General features: G+C 39.1%; 1 long non-coding RNA gene across 1 annotated transcript; it reads right to left on the bottom strand.

Moving 5' to 3' along the window:
• Window positions 1-10,830: 10,830 nt before the first annotated feature.
• Window positions 10,831-12,239, bottom strand: LOC130461175 (uncharacterized). Its single transcript, XR_008921570.1, has 2 exons — window positions 12,060-12,239; window positions 10,831-11,059 (listed from the first exon to the last, which is right to left on the bottom strand). It is a non-coding gene; the product is annotated as an uncharacterized lncRNA (long non-coding RNA).
• Between the last annotated feature and the right edge of the window lie 1,261 nt (window positions 12,240-13,500).

Here is a 13,500-nt window from a genome sequence, read left to right as displayed (position 1 = left end):
CCGCGCAGGCCTTGCGTCCCACGACAAGCGCACAGCCCATGTGCGGTGCTGCGCGCGCGCGCGCCCTTGGCTGGGCCTGGCCTTGCGCTAGGCCTGGTCGAGGCGTGCGTTGCTGCGTGCGGCTCGCTGGGCGATGGCCTGCCTTCGTGCTGGGCCTTCGTCTAGCGGGCCTCGTCCGATGCTAATTCGTACGATACGCTTCCGATTAAATTCCCGATTCCGGAATTCATTTCCGATACGAACAACATTTAATATTTCCGATTCCGGAATTAATTTCCGTTTCGAACAAATATTTAATATTTCCGTTTCCGGAATTATTTTCCGATTCCGATAATATTTCCGATTCTGACAATATTTCCGTTTCCGGCAATATTTCCGATTCCGGCAATATTTCCATTTCCGATAATATTTTCCGATACGTACCATGTTTCCGTTTCCGGCAACATCTACGACTTGGATAATATTTATATTTCCGATACGATCCATATTTCCGTTTCCGGCAATATCATCGTTTCCGGAGTATTCATTTCTTGCCTGTGACGATCTCAGCTCCCACTGAAACCAAGATCCGTCGATTCCGAATATCCATAGATGGAGTATTTAATGCCATTAAATACTTGATCCGTTTACGTACTATTTGTGTGACCCTACGGGTTCAGTCAAGAGTAAGCTGTGGATTAATATAATTAATTCCACTTGAACTGAAGCGGCCTCTAGTCAGGCATTCAGCTCACTTGATCTCACTGAATTATTAACTTGTTAATTAATACTGAACCGCATTTATTAGACTTAATATTATATGCATACTTGGACCAAGGGCACTATTTCCTTCATATATCGTAGAACCTTTTTACTTTATTTTGAGAACAGGTGTGTGTTAATATTTAGGATTGTTATTGACATTCTTCTGAGGAATAAAAGTTAGATTATTGACTATCTAAAGGATCAAAGTTTATTACGGGCACGCAAGGGGAATGTTTTCTTCTTTTATTCTACCTTATTATTCGTGATGATTGAAGTTATTCCTTGTCTCTCAGTTGAATGTTTTGCATGATTGTTCATTTCGTGTGCATTTTGAATGTTGATGTGATATTACATTGCTAGAGGATAATATAAGTAAAGTTTTGAACCTGAATTAGAGTATATTAATTTCAGGTCGCGCTCTAGGATGGCCAATAATAGTGACCTAGCTGCTGCTATTCGCCTCTTGGCGGAAAAACTAACCCAGGAAAGAACTGTGCGCCCCGATTCTGCAGGGGACATGTTTGAAAGGCTTGCGAAAGTTAAGCCACCATACTTTAAGGGGCAGGCAAACCTCACTTTCCTTGAAAACTGGATCAGGGAATTTGAGAAACTATTTGGGGCGGTAAACTGTCCTGAGCATATGAAAGTAGGCCAAGCTGTCCTCTACCTGAAAGATGAGGCCGACCTTTGGTGGAGGGAAAATGGGACTAGACTAAGTGCTGCTGAGGGATTCAATTGGGATTCTTTTATTGTTGCCTTGAGGGGGAAGTTTTATCCTCCTTTTATGAGGAAGCAGAAAGCACAGGAGTTTATCAACCTTAGGATGGGGAATATGACCATTGCTGAATACTACAGTAAGTTTATAGCTTTTTTTGTCGAGGTTTGCACCTGAGGTGGTAGCTACTGAGGAACTAAAGGCTCAGAGGTTTGAGCAAGGGTTAACCGATGAGATCCAATTGGGATTAGGCGGGGAAACCTTTACGTCCTTAGACATTGTGTATGGGAGAGCTGCTCATATTTATGGCCTGCAGACCAGGAGAGACAAGAAGAATGTTGTTGTTGGGGATAAAAGGAAAGAGTTTAATGCTGGGGGAAGTCAGGGGAACTTCAAAAGGAATAGAAATGGGAATGGTAATGGTAACGGTAACGGTAATTTCCAGGGAAGAAACAATCAGAGGAATAACTATAACAACAGAAACCAAACTGACAGAGTGTACCACTGCAGGAGGTGCAACAACAACCACCCTGGGAAGGATTGTAAGGGGGAATTGGTAATTTGCAACTATTGTCATAAGAAGGGACATAGGGAGTTTGAGTGCTTCACAAAGCAGAAGAAAGAGCAGAATGGTAGTGGGAGTAGTAACCAAGGGAAACCAGGGTTTAACCATTCGGGGAACCAAAGTTCGAAGCCTGCTGGGGCACCAAATAACCAGGGAAACCAAAACAAACCTGCCAATGGAAACAACAATAACAACAAGGCTCCTGGAAAGCTGTTCGTAATGAGTAGAAATGAAGCTGAACGTTCTGCAGATGTAGTTTCGGGTACTTTCTCTGTTCACTCCTTACCTGTTAAAACGTTGTTTGATTCAGGGGCAACTTATTCTTTTATTTCGTCCTCTATTGTTAAAAGTTTGAAGCTAGTAGATTTTGAAGCAATTGATTTACCTGTTAGTATGCCTACTGGTGCAACCATAAGGTGTACGAAATTATTTAAGAACTTGCCCTTGAAGATAAAAGATTGCACTTTTCCATCTAATTTGATAGAATTTAGTTTGGGGGACCTAGATGTGATTCTGGGGATGGATTTGCTAAGATTATACAAGGCCAGGATAGATCGCGAGATTCAGAAAGTAAGCCTAAAGAACCCTATTGGGAAATCAATATCATATAGACGTTTTGGGAAGTCTAGGAACTTTGGGGTGATCTCCGCATTGCAAGTGAGGAAATTGGTCAATAAAGGGTGTGAACTATTTTTCTGTAGTGTCCAAGATGTGAGTAAGGAAGTTGGGGTAAAGATAGAGGATGTCCCAATTGTAGGAGAATTCGTAGATGTATTTCCGGATGAGATTCCGGGTATGCCACCGGCTAGAGCCCTCGAGTTTACCATAGAGTTAAATCCCGGAACCGCACCTATATCCAAAGCACCTTATAGGATGGCACCCCCAGAAATGAGTGGGTTAAAGACACAATTGCAGGACTTGTTCGACAAGGGGTACATCAGGCCTAGTGCATCACCATGGGGAGCTCCAGTATTGTTTGTCAAAAAGAAAGATGGGAGCATGCGGCTATGTATTGATTATAGGGAGTTGAACAACGTAACAATCAAAAACAAATATCCTTTGCCTAGGATAGATGACCTGTTTGACCAGTTGAACGGGGCAAGTGTATTCTCAAAGATTGATTTGCGTTCGGGATATCACCAATTGAGGGTAGCTGAAAAAGACATTCCTAAGACTGCATTTAGGACTCGTTATGGCCATTATGAGTTTACAGTAATGCCTTTTGGGTTAACCAATGCACCCGCCATATTTATGGATTTAATGAATAGGATTTTCCATGAATTCCTAGATAAGTTCGTGGTGGTATTCATTGATAATATTCTGATCTATTCGAGGAATGAAAAGGAACATGATGAGCATTTGAGGGTTATCTTGGAGACGCTTAGGAAGAACCAGTTGTATGCAAAGTTCTCTAAGTGTGAGTTCCGTCTGGAAAAGGTAGCATTTTTGGGGCATTATGTGTCAAAGGAAGGAGTCTCTGTGGATCCTGCCAAGATTCAAGCTGTGAGTGAGTGGCCTACTCCGAAGAACGTGTCTGATATTCGGAGTTTCTTAGGTCTAGCTGGGTATTATAGGAGATTTGTGAGAGATTTCTCAAAGATAGCAAGACCCATGACCAACTTGATGAAGAAAGAATCAAAATTTTAGTGGAGCGAAAAATGTGAGGAAGCCTTCCAAATTCTCAAAGAGCGTTTAACCTCAGCACCTGTTTTAACCTTGCCTGATGGGAATGAAGGGTTTGAGGTATATAGTGATGCGTCGAAGAATGGGTTGGGGTGTGTGTTACAGCAAAATGGGAAGGTGATTATGTATGCGTCGCGTCAATTGAAACCATATGAGGCTAATTACCCTACCCACGATCTAGAGCTAGCTGCGATTGTTTTCGCTTTAAAAATTTGGAGACATTACCTCTATGGGGCAACATGTAAGATCTTCACAGACCACAAAAGCCTAAAATACATTTTCACCCAGAAAGATCTCAACATGAGACAAAGAAGATGGTTAGAGTTGATCAAGGACTATGATTTGAACATTCAGTATCATGAGGGGAAAGCAAATGTAGTTGCCGATGCATTGAGTAGGAAATCTAGCCATAGTATGAATGTCTTGGTAGTGCCTGAAGAGTTGTGTCGAGACATGCAGAGACTTAGCCTGGAAATAGTAAATTCTGGGGAAACCAAAGCAAAACTGAGTGCATTATCGTTGGGGTTGTCTATATTCGAGGAGATTAGAGAAAGTCAAGCTGGGGATGAGTACTTAGAGAAAATCAAAGAAAAGATGGGTCAAGGGAAAGAAGTAGATTTCAAGATTCATGAAGATGGTAGTTTGAGGTTCAAAGGGAGATGGTGTGTACCACAGAAGTGTGAAGAACTCAAGAGACGTCTTATGGATGAGGGGCATAATACTCCATATTCTGTGCACCCTGGGGGTGACAAGTTGTACAAAGACCTGAAGCAAATCTATTGGTGGCCTAATATGAAACGGGAAGTTGCCGAGTTTGTGTCTAGATGCCTAACCTGTCAGAAAGTCAAAATAGACCACAAAAGACCCATGGGGAAAGTTCAACCTTTAGAAGTGCCTGGATGGAAGTGGGATTCCATTTCTATGGATTTTGTTACTGCCTTGCCTAGATCAAAGAACGGAAATGATACCATTTGGGTTATTGTGGACCGTCTAACAAAATCAGCCGTGTTTATTCCGATTAAAGAGATATGGAAAAAGAAACAGCTTGCAAAGACTTACATTAAGCATGTAGTGAGGTTGCATGGGGTCCCAACCGATATTATCTCAGACCGTGATTCAAGATTCCTCTCGAAATTTTGGCAAAAGGTCCAGTTGAACCTTGGGACAACTTTGAAAATGAGCACTGCTTTCCATCCTGCAACCGATGGTCAGACTGAGAGAACTAACCAGACTATGGAAGATATGTTGAGGGCTTGTGCGATTGACTTTAAGGGTAGTTGGGAAGACCATCTAGACTTGATCGAATTTTCATACAACAATAGTTACCATGCAAGCATTAAGATGGCACCTTTTGAGGCACTATATGGGAGAAAATGTAGAAGTCCCACCTGCTGGAATGATTTCAGTGAAAATATAGTCTTGGGAACGGAATTCATTGAGGAGACTGTCAGGAATGTAAAAATGATTCAGGCTAGAATTCAAGCTGCCCAAGATAGGCAAAAGAGTTATGCTGATTTGAAAAGAAGAGATGATGAATTTGCAGTAGGTGATAAAGTGTTCTTGAAAGTATCACCAACCAAGGGTGTGATGAGATTCGGGAAAAAGGGGAAGCTAAGTGCCAAGTATGTAGGCCCATATGAGATTCTGCAACGAATAGGGAAAGTAGCATACAAGTTAGCCTTGCCAATGGAGTTCGAAAAGATGCACGACGTGTTTCACATTTCCCAACTAAAGCGCTATATCCCTGATGAGCGTCATATCTTAGAGCCTGAGAGAATCCAGATTGATAGTAGCCTCACATACGAAGAAAGACCTGTGAAAATCCTTGATAGAAAAGTGCGTAGTACACGCAATAAGGACGTCAGCATAGTGAAAGTACTTTGGTCGAACCACGAGTACGAAGAGGCAACGTGGGAAGCCGAAGCTGAAATGAAGATCAAGTATCCAGAGTTATTTTCTGAGGTGAGTTACGAGGGCGTAACTCGTTTTCTTTAAGAGGGGTAGAATGCGATAGAAATTCGCGTTTTTACCTATTTTTATGGTGTTTTTATGCATTTTATGCTTATTTTTAGCAACCTTTACATGATGATGCAAGTAAATAGATTCTCCGCATAAGAAAATGTGTTCTTGAGTATTACAAGTAACGCTTAGTCGGCAAAAGAGTGCACAAGAGTGGCACAAAGTACTTCTACAATAAGAATAAGTTGAAAAGTTTGGAAAGATATGTGAATTTCCGTGTCAAGTTTCGGGACGAAACTTCTTTTAAGAGGGGTAGATTGTAATCCCCCGTAATTTTATTATATTTTATTTATATATTTTAACGTATATTTAATATATTTAAATGTAATTTATGAATTTTAGAAATGAATATGTAATTAAAATATAATTATGTTATTACATTTTGAATATTTTAATGATTTATGAAATCAAAATTGATTTTTGAATTTTACGTTAAAACGAATTCGGATTTTGAAATCACGTTCTATTGAAATTAGAAAGCAAATCCTAACCATTTCGGATTCAGCAACCTAAATTCTACTCCTAGCCCAATTGGGCAAAGCCCAAACCAACAAAACCCCAAAACCATACTCCCTTCTCTTTTCCTCATTCACGTAAAAAACAAACCAAACCCTCCTCTCTCTTCCCTCCATACTCACGTGAAACAAAAAAAAAAAAAAGAAAACAGGAAACCCTCCATCCTTCCCTCACGCTCACCCTCAGCCGTCCTCTCTCCCTCCACGCCGTCGCCGAGCCGCCGCCGTCCAGCACTCCTCAGCCACCGGCGACCTATCACCGGTAATCCTCTTCTTCGCCGTTCCCTTTTCTTCCTCTATTTTCGTTCTTTCTTTCCCTCTCTGTTTTCGTCCTTCCTCATTGGCTTTTCTCGATTATCGCAGCTGCACCGCAACCCAGGCCAGCCACCTCAGTCGGTCAAGCCTCGTCGTGAGCCACCACCTACCAGCCGGCCAAACCCCTCTCTCCTCTTTGGTTCTTGGTTATTTCTTAAACCCTAAGTAACTAATTATTTTAATTAATTATAATTGTTAATTTAAATTATGTTCTTGATATTAAATTCATAATTTTTATGGTTTGAACATGATTTTCAGATGTTGGTTGAGTTTATAAACGAATTAATTTCAAGTTTTGGTTGATTGAATTATAAGTTAGGGCTTATTTATGATTTATTAATTTGAATTATGTTTCTTGGATTAAAGTGATGATTTTTGTAATTTAAATTATAAATTTCAGATTATGCAAATTATATAATAAAGTTATTAATTTTCAGATTATCAAATTACTTTGAAATATGAATTTTGACTGTTTAAAGTAGGAAATTCAAGGTTTTTATGATTTTTAATCATGATAGGTTGAGTATGAATTATTGAATTGGTTGTTTTGAGATAATAGGAACGTAGATTGACCTTGGTGAAGCTTTTAAATGAATTTATATTGCTGAAAATTTAAAGTACGATGTTTGCAAAAGTTTTCAACGAATTTCAATCACTAGTTCAATAATTATGATGCTAGGAAAGCAAAGGTTCAAGTTTTGATATTGGGGAAAGTTCTAAATATATTTAGGATGCATTTAGAATGCTTTATTATGGTTGTCAATGATTAGAAATTGATTGAGACTACTTGTTGATTGTTTAGGCGGAGAATTCTCTTTAGGCGACTTTTGAAAGTGTTAAAGTGGCCTATCAGTTTGTTTACACAAGGTACGTACATACCTGCGTGCTTGGAATGTGTGCTAATTGTTGAAACCATGTTGAATTTGTTGTTGAACTTGGTTATATGGAATGTGCATGTTTAATACTGTTGGACAAACTTATTGAACTTATTTTGCACTATGAGAACTGTAACATGTTAGTATGGATGATTGATACAAACATGTTGGTTGGGAACACTAGATTATTCTATATGATTGGTTTGGATCGATTGGTTGTTGTTCCCTTTCTATCTTTTCACTACTTTATGAGGGCGGTGGACCTTGTTTAGTAAGTTGAAACTTTATACCCATATACAGGGTTGCTCATGGTTAAAGGAAAGGTTGGATAAATTGGAATGAGTCTTGATTGATGCTTTTATGATCACTTACTTAATTCCAAGATAAAAACAGTTGTGAACAAATGTGAATTGTATGTCTTATGTGATTGTTGAGTCATAACGAAATCTCAATTGTAAATCATGTAAAGTGAAACTGAGTAGCAATAGCTTTAGACTGTGCACGTCTAAAGTGACGGACAAACAGGAGTTGGGGTTCATGGTGGTAGCCCATGGCCTTTTCTGGGACCGGATTGATCACCGTGTTCTATTTTTATTTAAACGTTCCTCGATATCGCAGGTCACTGAGGTCACGGAGTCGCGCCCGTACCTCGTCTTCCTTAGTGAAGACTTCTGGATGGACAACTCGGTCCATTGTCTACTTCAACTAAAATAATATTATTGTTGTAGGTCTAGCCTAGTCTAATCAAGTATGGTCGTCAAATTATCATGTTATGTCTGCCCTTGTTTATGTTCATTAGTATCATGTTAAGGTTGTTCGTTAATAGTATCATGTTAGGATTATTATTGTTTTAGTATGTAGTACTCAGCTTTGCTGATTACGTGCTTTGTTTGTGTGTGTTGATCATGGCTATGCCTTATTGATCCTGTGATGACCCAACTTTGGTGAGCAGTCTCTAAGGATCAATAAGCGTTGCCCATCTACAGGTTTGAAGATGATGTATCATTGGGATCGGGATTAGAGAGCTTGTAGTTATATTTTCTTTATTAAGTGATTTGGTTTGTTAACTTAAATTTGAAATTGTCGTACTATTCGTATTTCCTTATTTCAGTTAATTGGTTTTGAACCTAATATGTAATAAGATTATTTATGAACCTACAAGTTAGTTTTATGTTTTCCGCTGCAAAATTCTGAATAAGCCGTTACGTTTTCACACGGGCGATAATACTTTGATAATTCCCTACAGTTATGTTTAAAAAGGGGTATTTTAGAAAATGGGAATTGTCGGGGTGTTACAAGTGAGGTGAGGAGTGCAGGGAGCAATGCAACAAATATCATTGAGGGGCAGTGTGAGACTATGCAAGTAACGGAGGATACAGAGTTAGGAAGGGGGAGGCGTGAGAAGTTCCCGTCGAGGAAATTTAGAGATTGTGTGATGCAAACGATACGGAAAAAAATATAGTACTTCTGAAACAACACCTACGACAACATCGCCCTCAGGTACTCCTTATCCTATCACATATTTTGTTAACTATGAGCGTTTTTCGTCAAAACACAGAAATTTTATTGCAGCATTACAGGAGGAGAAAGCACCTAAAACATTTAAACAGGCAATGCAGCATGAGGGGTGGCGTAAAGAAATGGCCGCGCGCAGAAATAGAGGCGCTAGAGGAACAGGGTACGTGGACCTTGGAAAAATTGCCGGAAGGGAAGAGAGCACTTGGAAGTAAATGGGTGTACACTGAGAAGCGTGATGAAGATGGTAGTTTGTTGAGATTAAAGGCACGATTGGCCTGTCTAGGGAATCGTCAAGAGGAAGGATTGGATTATAATGAGACATTCGCACCAGTTGCAAAAATGGCGACAGTTCGGACGTTCTTAGCAGTTGCAGCTGTTAAGAATTGGGAGGTGCATTAGATGTATGTACATAATGCTTTCCTGTATGGAGACTTGGAGGAAGAGATCTATATGAAGATTCCTCCAGGATTTCAGAAAGATAACTCCGACAAAGTATGCATAATGAGAAAATCGTTGTATGGGTTGAAACAGGCTCCTCAGTGTTGGTTTCAGAAGCTATCAACAGCACTGACGCACTATGGATTTAAACAGGCGTTGTCGGACTATTCACTATTTACTCTTTCTAAAGGTAAACTGCAGATTAGTGTGCTTATTTTGTGGATGATATGATTATTGTAGGAAATAATAAATTTGCACTTGAGAGCTTTAAGGCATACTTGAGTGAATGCTTTAAAATGAAGGATTTGGGTGCTCTGAAATACTTTCTAGGTCTTGAGGTGGATTGTAGTAGTCATGGATTTTATGTGTGTCAGATAAAATATGCCCTGGATATTATTTCAGAAACTGGATTGTTAGGTGCAAAGCCTGTTGATTTTCCGATGTAGCAAAACCATAAACTGGCCTTGGCAGAAGGAAAGGAATTGGCAGACGGAGAAAAATATCGGCGTTTGATTGGTCGTCTGATCTACTTAGCGGTGACGAGACCAGATTTGACATACTCCATACATATTCTGTCACAGTTTATGCAGAACCCGAAAGAGGAACATTGGGAAGCAACTTTGCGAGTTGTAAGGTACTTGAAAAAGTGTCCAGGTTAAGGAATACTCATTCGTTCCGACAGTGCGTTGCAGTTAGAAGGTTGGTGTGATTCAGACTGGGCAAGTTGTCCGTTAACTCGCCGTTCGCTGACTGGTTGGGTAGTGTTGCTTGGCTTTTCCCCTGTGTCGTGGAAAACCAAAAAACAACATACTGTTTCTCGTTCCTCTGCAGAGGCAGAATATCGGTCGATGGCAGCATTGCCATGTGAGTTGAAGTGGTTGCAACAACTACTATGTGATTTGGGTGTAGAGCACAAGCAAGGTATGAGTATGTTGTGTGATAGTCAGTCTGCATTACATATTGCACAAAATCCGGTGTTTCATGAGAGGACGAAATACATTGAGGCAGATTGTCATTTTATTCGTGATGCGATTAAGGAGGGGATTATTTGTTCGTCGTACGTGTCGACAAAGGTACAATTAGCAGATATATTTACAAAGGCGTTGGGAAAGACGCAATTTGAGTTTTTTAAAACAAGATGGGCATTCGAGACCTTCATGCTCCACCTTGAGGGGATATTACGATATATATGTTATATATATATTATGTGTGTATTGTAATATCCTATTTATGATATGTTACCTAAATATGTATCCTAGAAGGTTTAGGTAATTATGATGTACTATATATACGTTGGAGATTAATGAGAATATACGAGATTGCACTGTAACACCCCGACAATTCTCTCTTTTCTAAAATAACCTTTTAATATAAAACATAGAGAATTATCAAGGCATTATCGCCCGTGTGAAAACGTAACGGCTTATTCAGAATTTTGCAGCGGAAAACATAAAACTAACTTTAGGTTTATAAATAATCGATTACAGGTTTAGTCTCAAAAATCAACCAACGAAAATAAGGAAATATAAATAGTATGACAAGTTTAAAGTCCATTTAAACAAACCCAAGTCAACTTAGCAAATCAAAACTAAATACAAGCTCTCTATTCCCGATCCCAATGATGCAACATCTTCAAACCTGCAGATGGACAATGCTTATTGATCCTTAGAGACTGCTCACCAAAGATTGGGTCATCACAGGATCAATAAGGCATAGCCATGATCAACATGCACAAGCAAAAGCACGTAATCAGCAAAGCTGAGTACTACATACTAAATCAATAATAATCCTAACATGATTCTATTAAACGAACAACCCTAACATGATACTAATGAACACAAACAAGGGCAGACAAAACATGATAGTTTGACGACCATACTTGACCAGACTAGACTAGGCTAGACTTTTAGCAATAATATTATTTTAGTTGAAATAGACAATGGACCGAGTTGACCATCCAGAAGTCTTCACTAAGGAAGACGAGGTACGGGCGCGACTCCGTAACCTCAGTGACCTGCGATATCGAGGAACGTTTAAATAAAAATAGGACACGGTGATCAATCCGGTCCGAATTAAAGGCCATGGGCTACCACCATGAACCCCAACTCCTGTTTGTCCGTCACTTCAGACGTGCACAGTCTAAAGCTATTGCTATTCAGTTTCACTTTACATGATTTACAAATTGAGATCCCGTTATGACTCAACCATTACATAAGACAGACAATTCACATTTGTTCACAACTGTTTTTTTTATCTTGGAATTAAGTAAGTGATCATAAAAGCATCAATCAAGACTCATTCCAACTTAACCAACCTTTCCTTTAACCATGAGCAACCCTGTATATGGGCATAAAGTTTCAACTTACTAAACAAGGTCCTCCGCCCTTATAAAGTAGTGAAAAGATAGAAAGGGAACAACAACCAATTGATCCAACCCAATCATATAGAATAATCTAGTGTCCCCAACCAACATGTTTGTATCAAACATCCATACTAACATGTTACAGTTCTTATAGTGCAAAATAAGTTCAATAAGTTTGTCCAACAGTATTAAACATGCACATTCCATATAACCAAGTTTGTCTATAATATCAACATCACCAAGTTCAACAATAATATCAACATGATTTCAACAATTAGCACACATTGCAAGCACGCAGGTATGTACGTACCTTGTGTAAACAAACTGCAAGACCACTTTAATAATTCAAAAGTCGCCTACGGAGAATTCTCCACCTAACAACAACCAATATAGACTCATATCAATTCATATTGAATTTTCAACAACATTAGGGAGCTTCAAACCCTTCCTAAACATAATTAGAACATTTTTCAATATCGAAACTTGAATATTTGGTTTCCTAGCATCATAATTATTATATTAATTATTGAAATTCGTTGAAAACTTTTGCAAACATCGTACTTTAAATTTTCAGCAATATAAATTCATTTAAAAGCTTCACCAAGGTCAATCTACGTTCCTAGTATCTCAAAACAACCAATTCAATAATTCATACTCAACCTATCATGATTAAAAATCATAAAAACCTTGAATTTCATACTTTAAACAATCAAAATTCATATTTCAAAGTAATTTGATAATCTGAAAATTAATAACTTTATTATATAATTTGCATAATCTGAAATTTATAATTTAAATTACAAAAATCATCACTTTAATTCAAGAAACATAATTCAAATTAATGAAACATAATTCAAATTAATAAATCATAATAAGCCCTAACTTATAATTCAATCAACCAAAACTTGAAATTAATTCGTTTATAAACTCAACCAACATCTGAAAATCATGTTCAAACCATAAAAATTATGAATTTAATATCAAGAACATAATTTCAATTAACAATTATAATTAATTAAAATAATTAGTTACTTAGGGTTTAAGAAATAACCGAAGAGAGAAAACAAGAAGCTGCCGGTGGACAAGGTGGTGCGGCAACAAGCGGGCAGGTGGTGCAGCGGCTGAGTGACGCTGCTGGTGGTTGCGGTGGCCGTGCAGCGACGGCTGAGTTTGTGGGGCAGGAAGAAAGAAGCAACGAGCGAAGGGAATGTCGTTGCGTGCGTGGAGGAGAAAGAAGGGAGAGGAGAGGTTTCTGGTGTGGGCGAAGGACGCGGCGGCGCAGCAATGACTGGGCGGATACTGCGGTGGCGCGGAGGCTGAGCGAGAACAAAAACAGAGTAACTATTAATGGGTGTGCAACCAAGACCAAGGAGTTTAAGAGAACGAAAGAGAGAGAAGGAGAGGGAGGATTACCGGCGGCTGAGGCTTCGGTAAAGGACGACGGTGGTCGGCTGGACGGCGGCGACGAGAAGAGGGGCTTGAGGTTCCTGTTCACGTGCAGCAGGAAGAAGAGGGAAAGAGGGTTTTTGTTTCCTTTGAGTTTTACGTGAGTGAAGGAGAGGAGAGAGAGTTATGGGTTTATTTTGGGTTTATTTGTTTTGGGCTTCACCAATTTGGGCTAGGATTAGGATTTACTTTTAGTATTTGAATCCAAAATCGATTAGGCTTGGTTTCCCAATTTCAAATGTGTTTTCGAAATTCAAAGTCTTTTCAACATAGAATTCTAAAATTATTTTACATTGCATAAATCA

The sequence above is a fragment of the Spinacia oleracea genome, chromosome 5 (genome assembly GCF_020520425.1).
Source record: "Spinacia oleracea cultivar Varoflay chromosome 5, BTI_SOV_V1, whole genome shotgun sequence".
NCBI lineage: Eukaryota > Viridiplantae > Streptophyta > Magnoliopsida > Caryophyllales > Amaranthaceae > Spinacia > Spinacia oleracea.
This window is presented reverse-complemented; position numbering and strand designations above follow the sequence as displayed.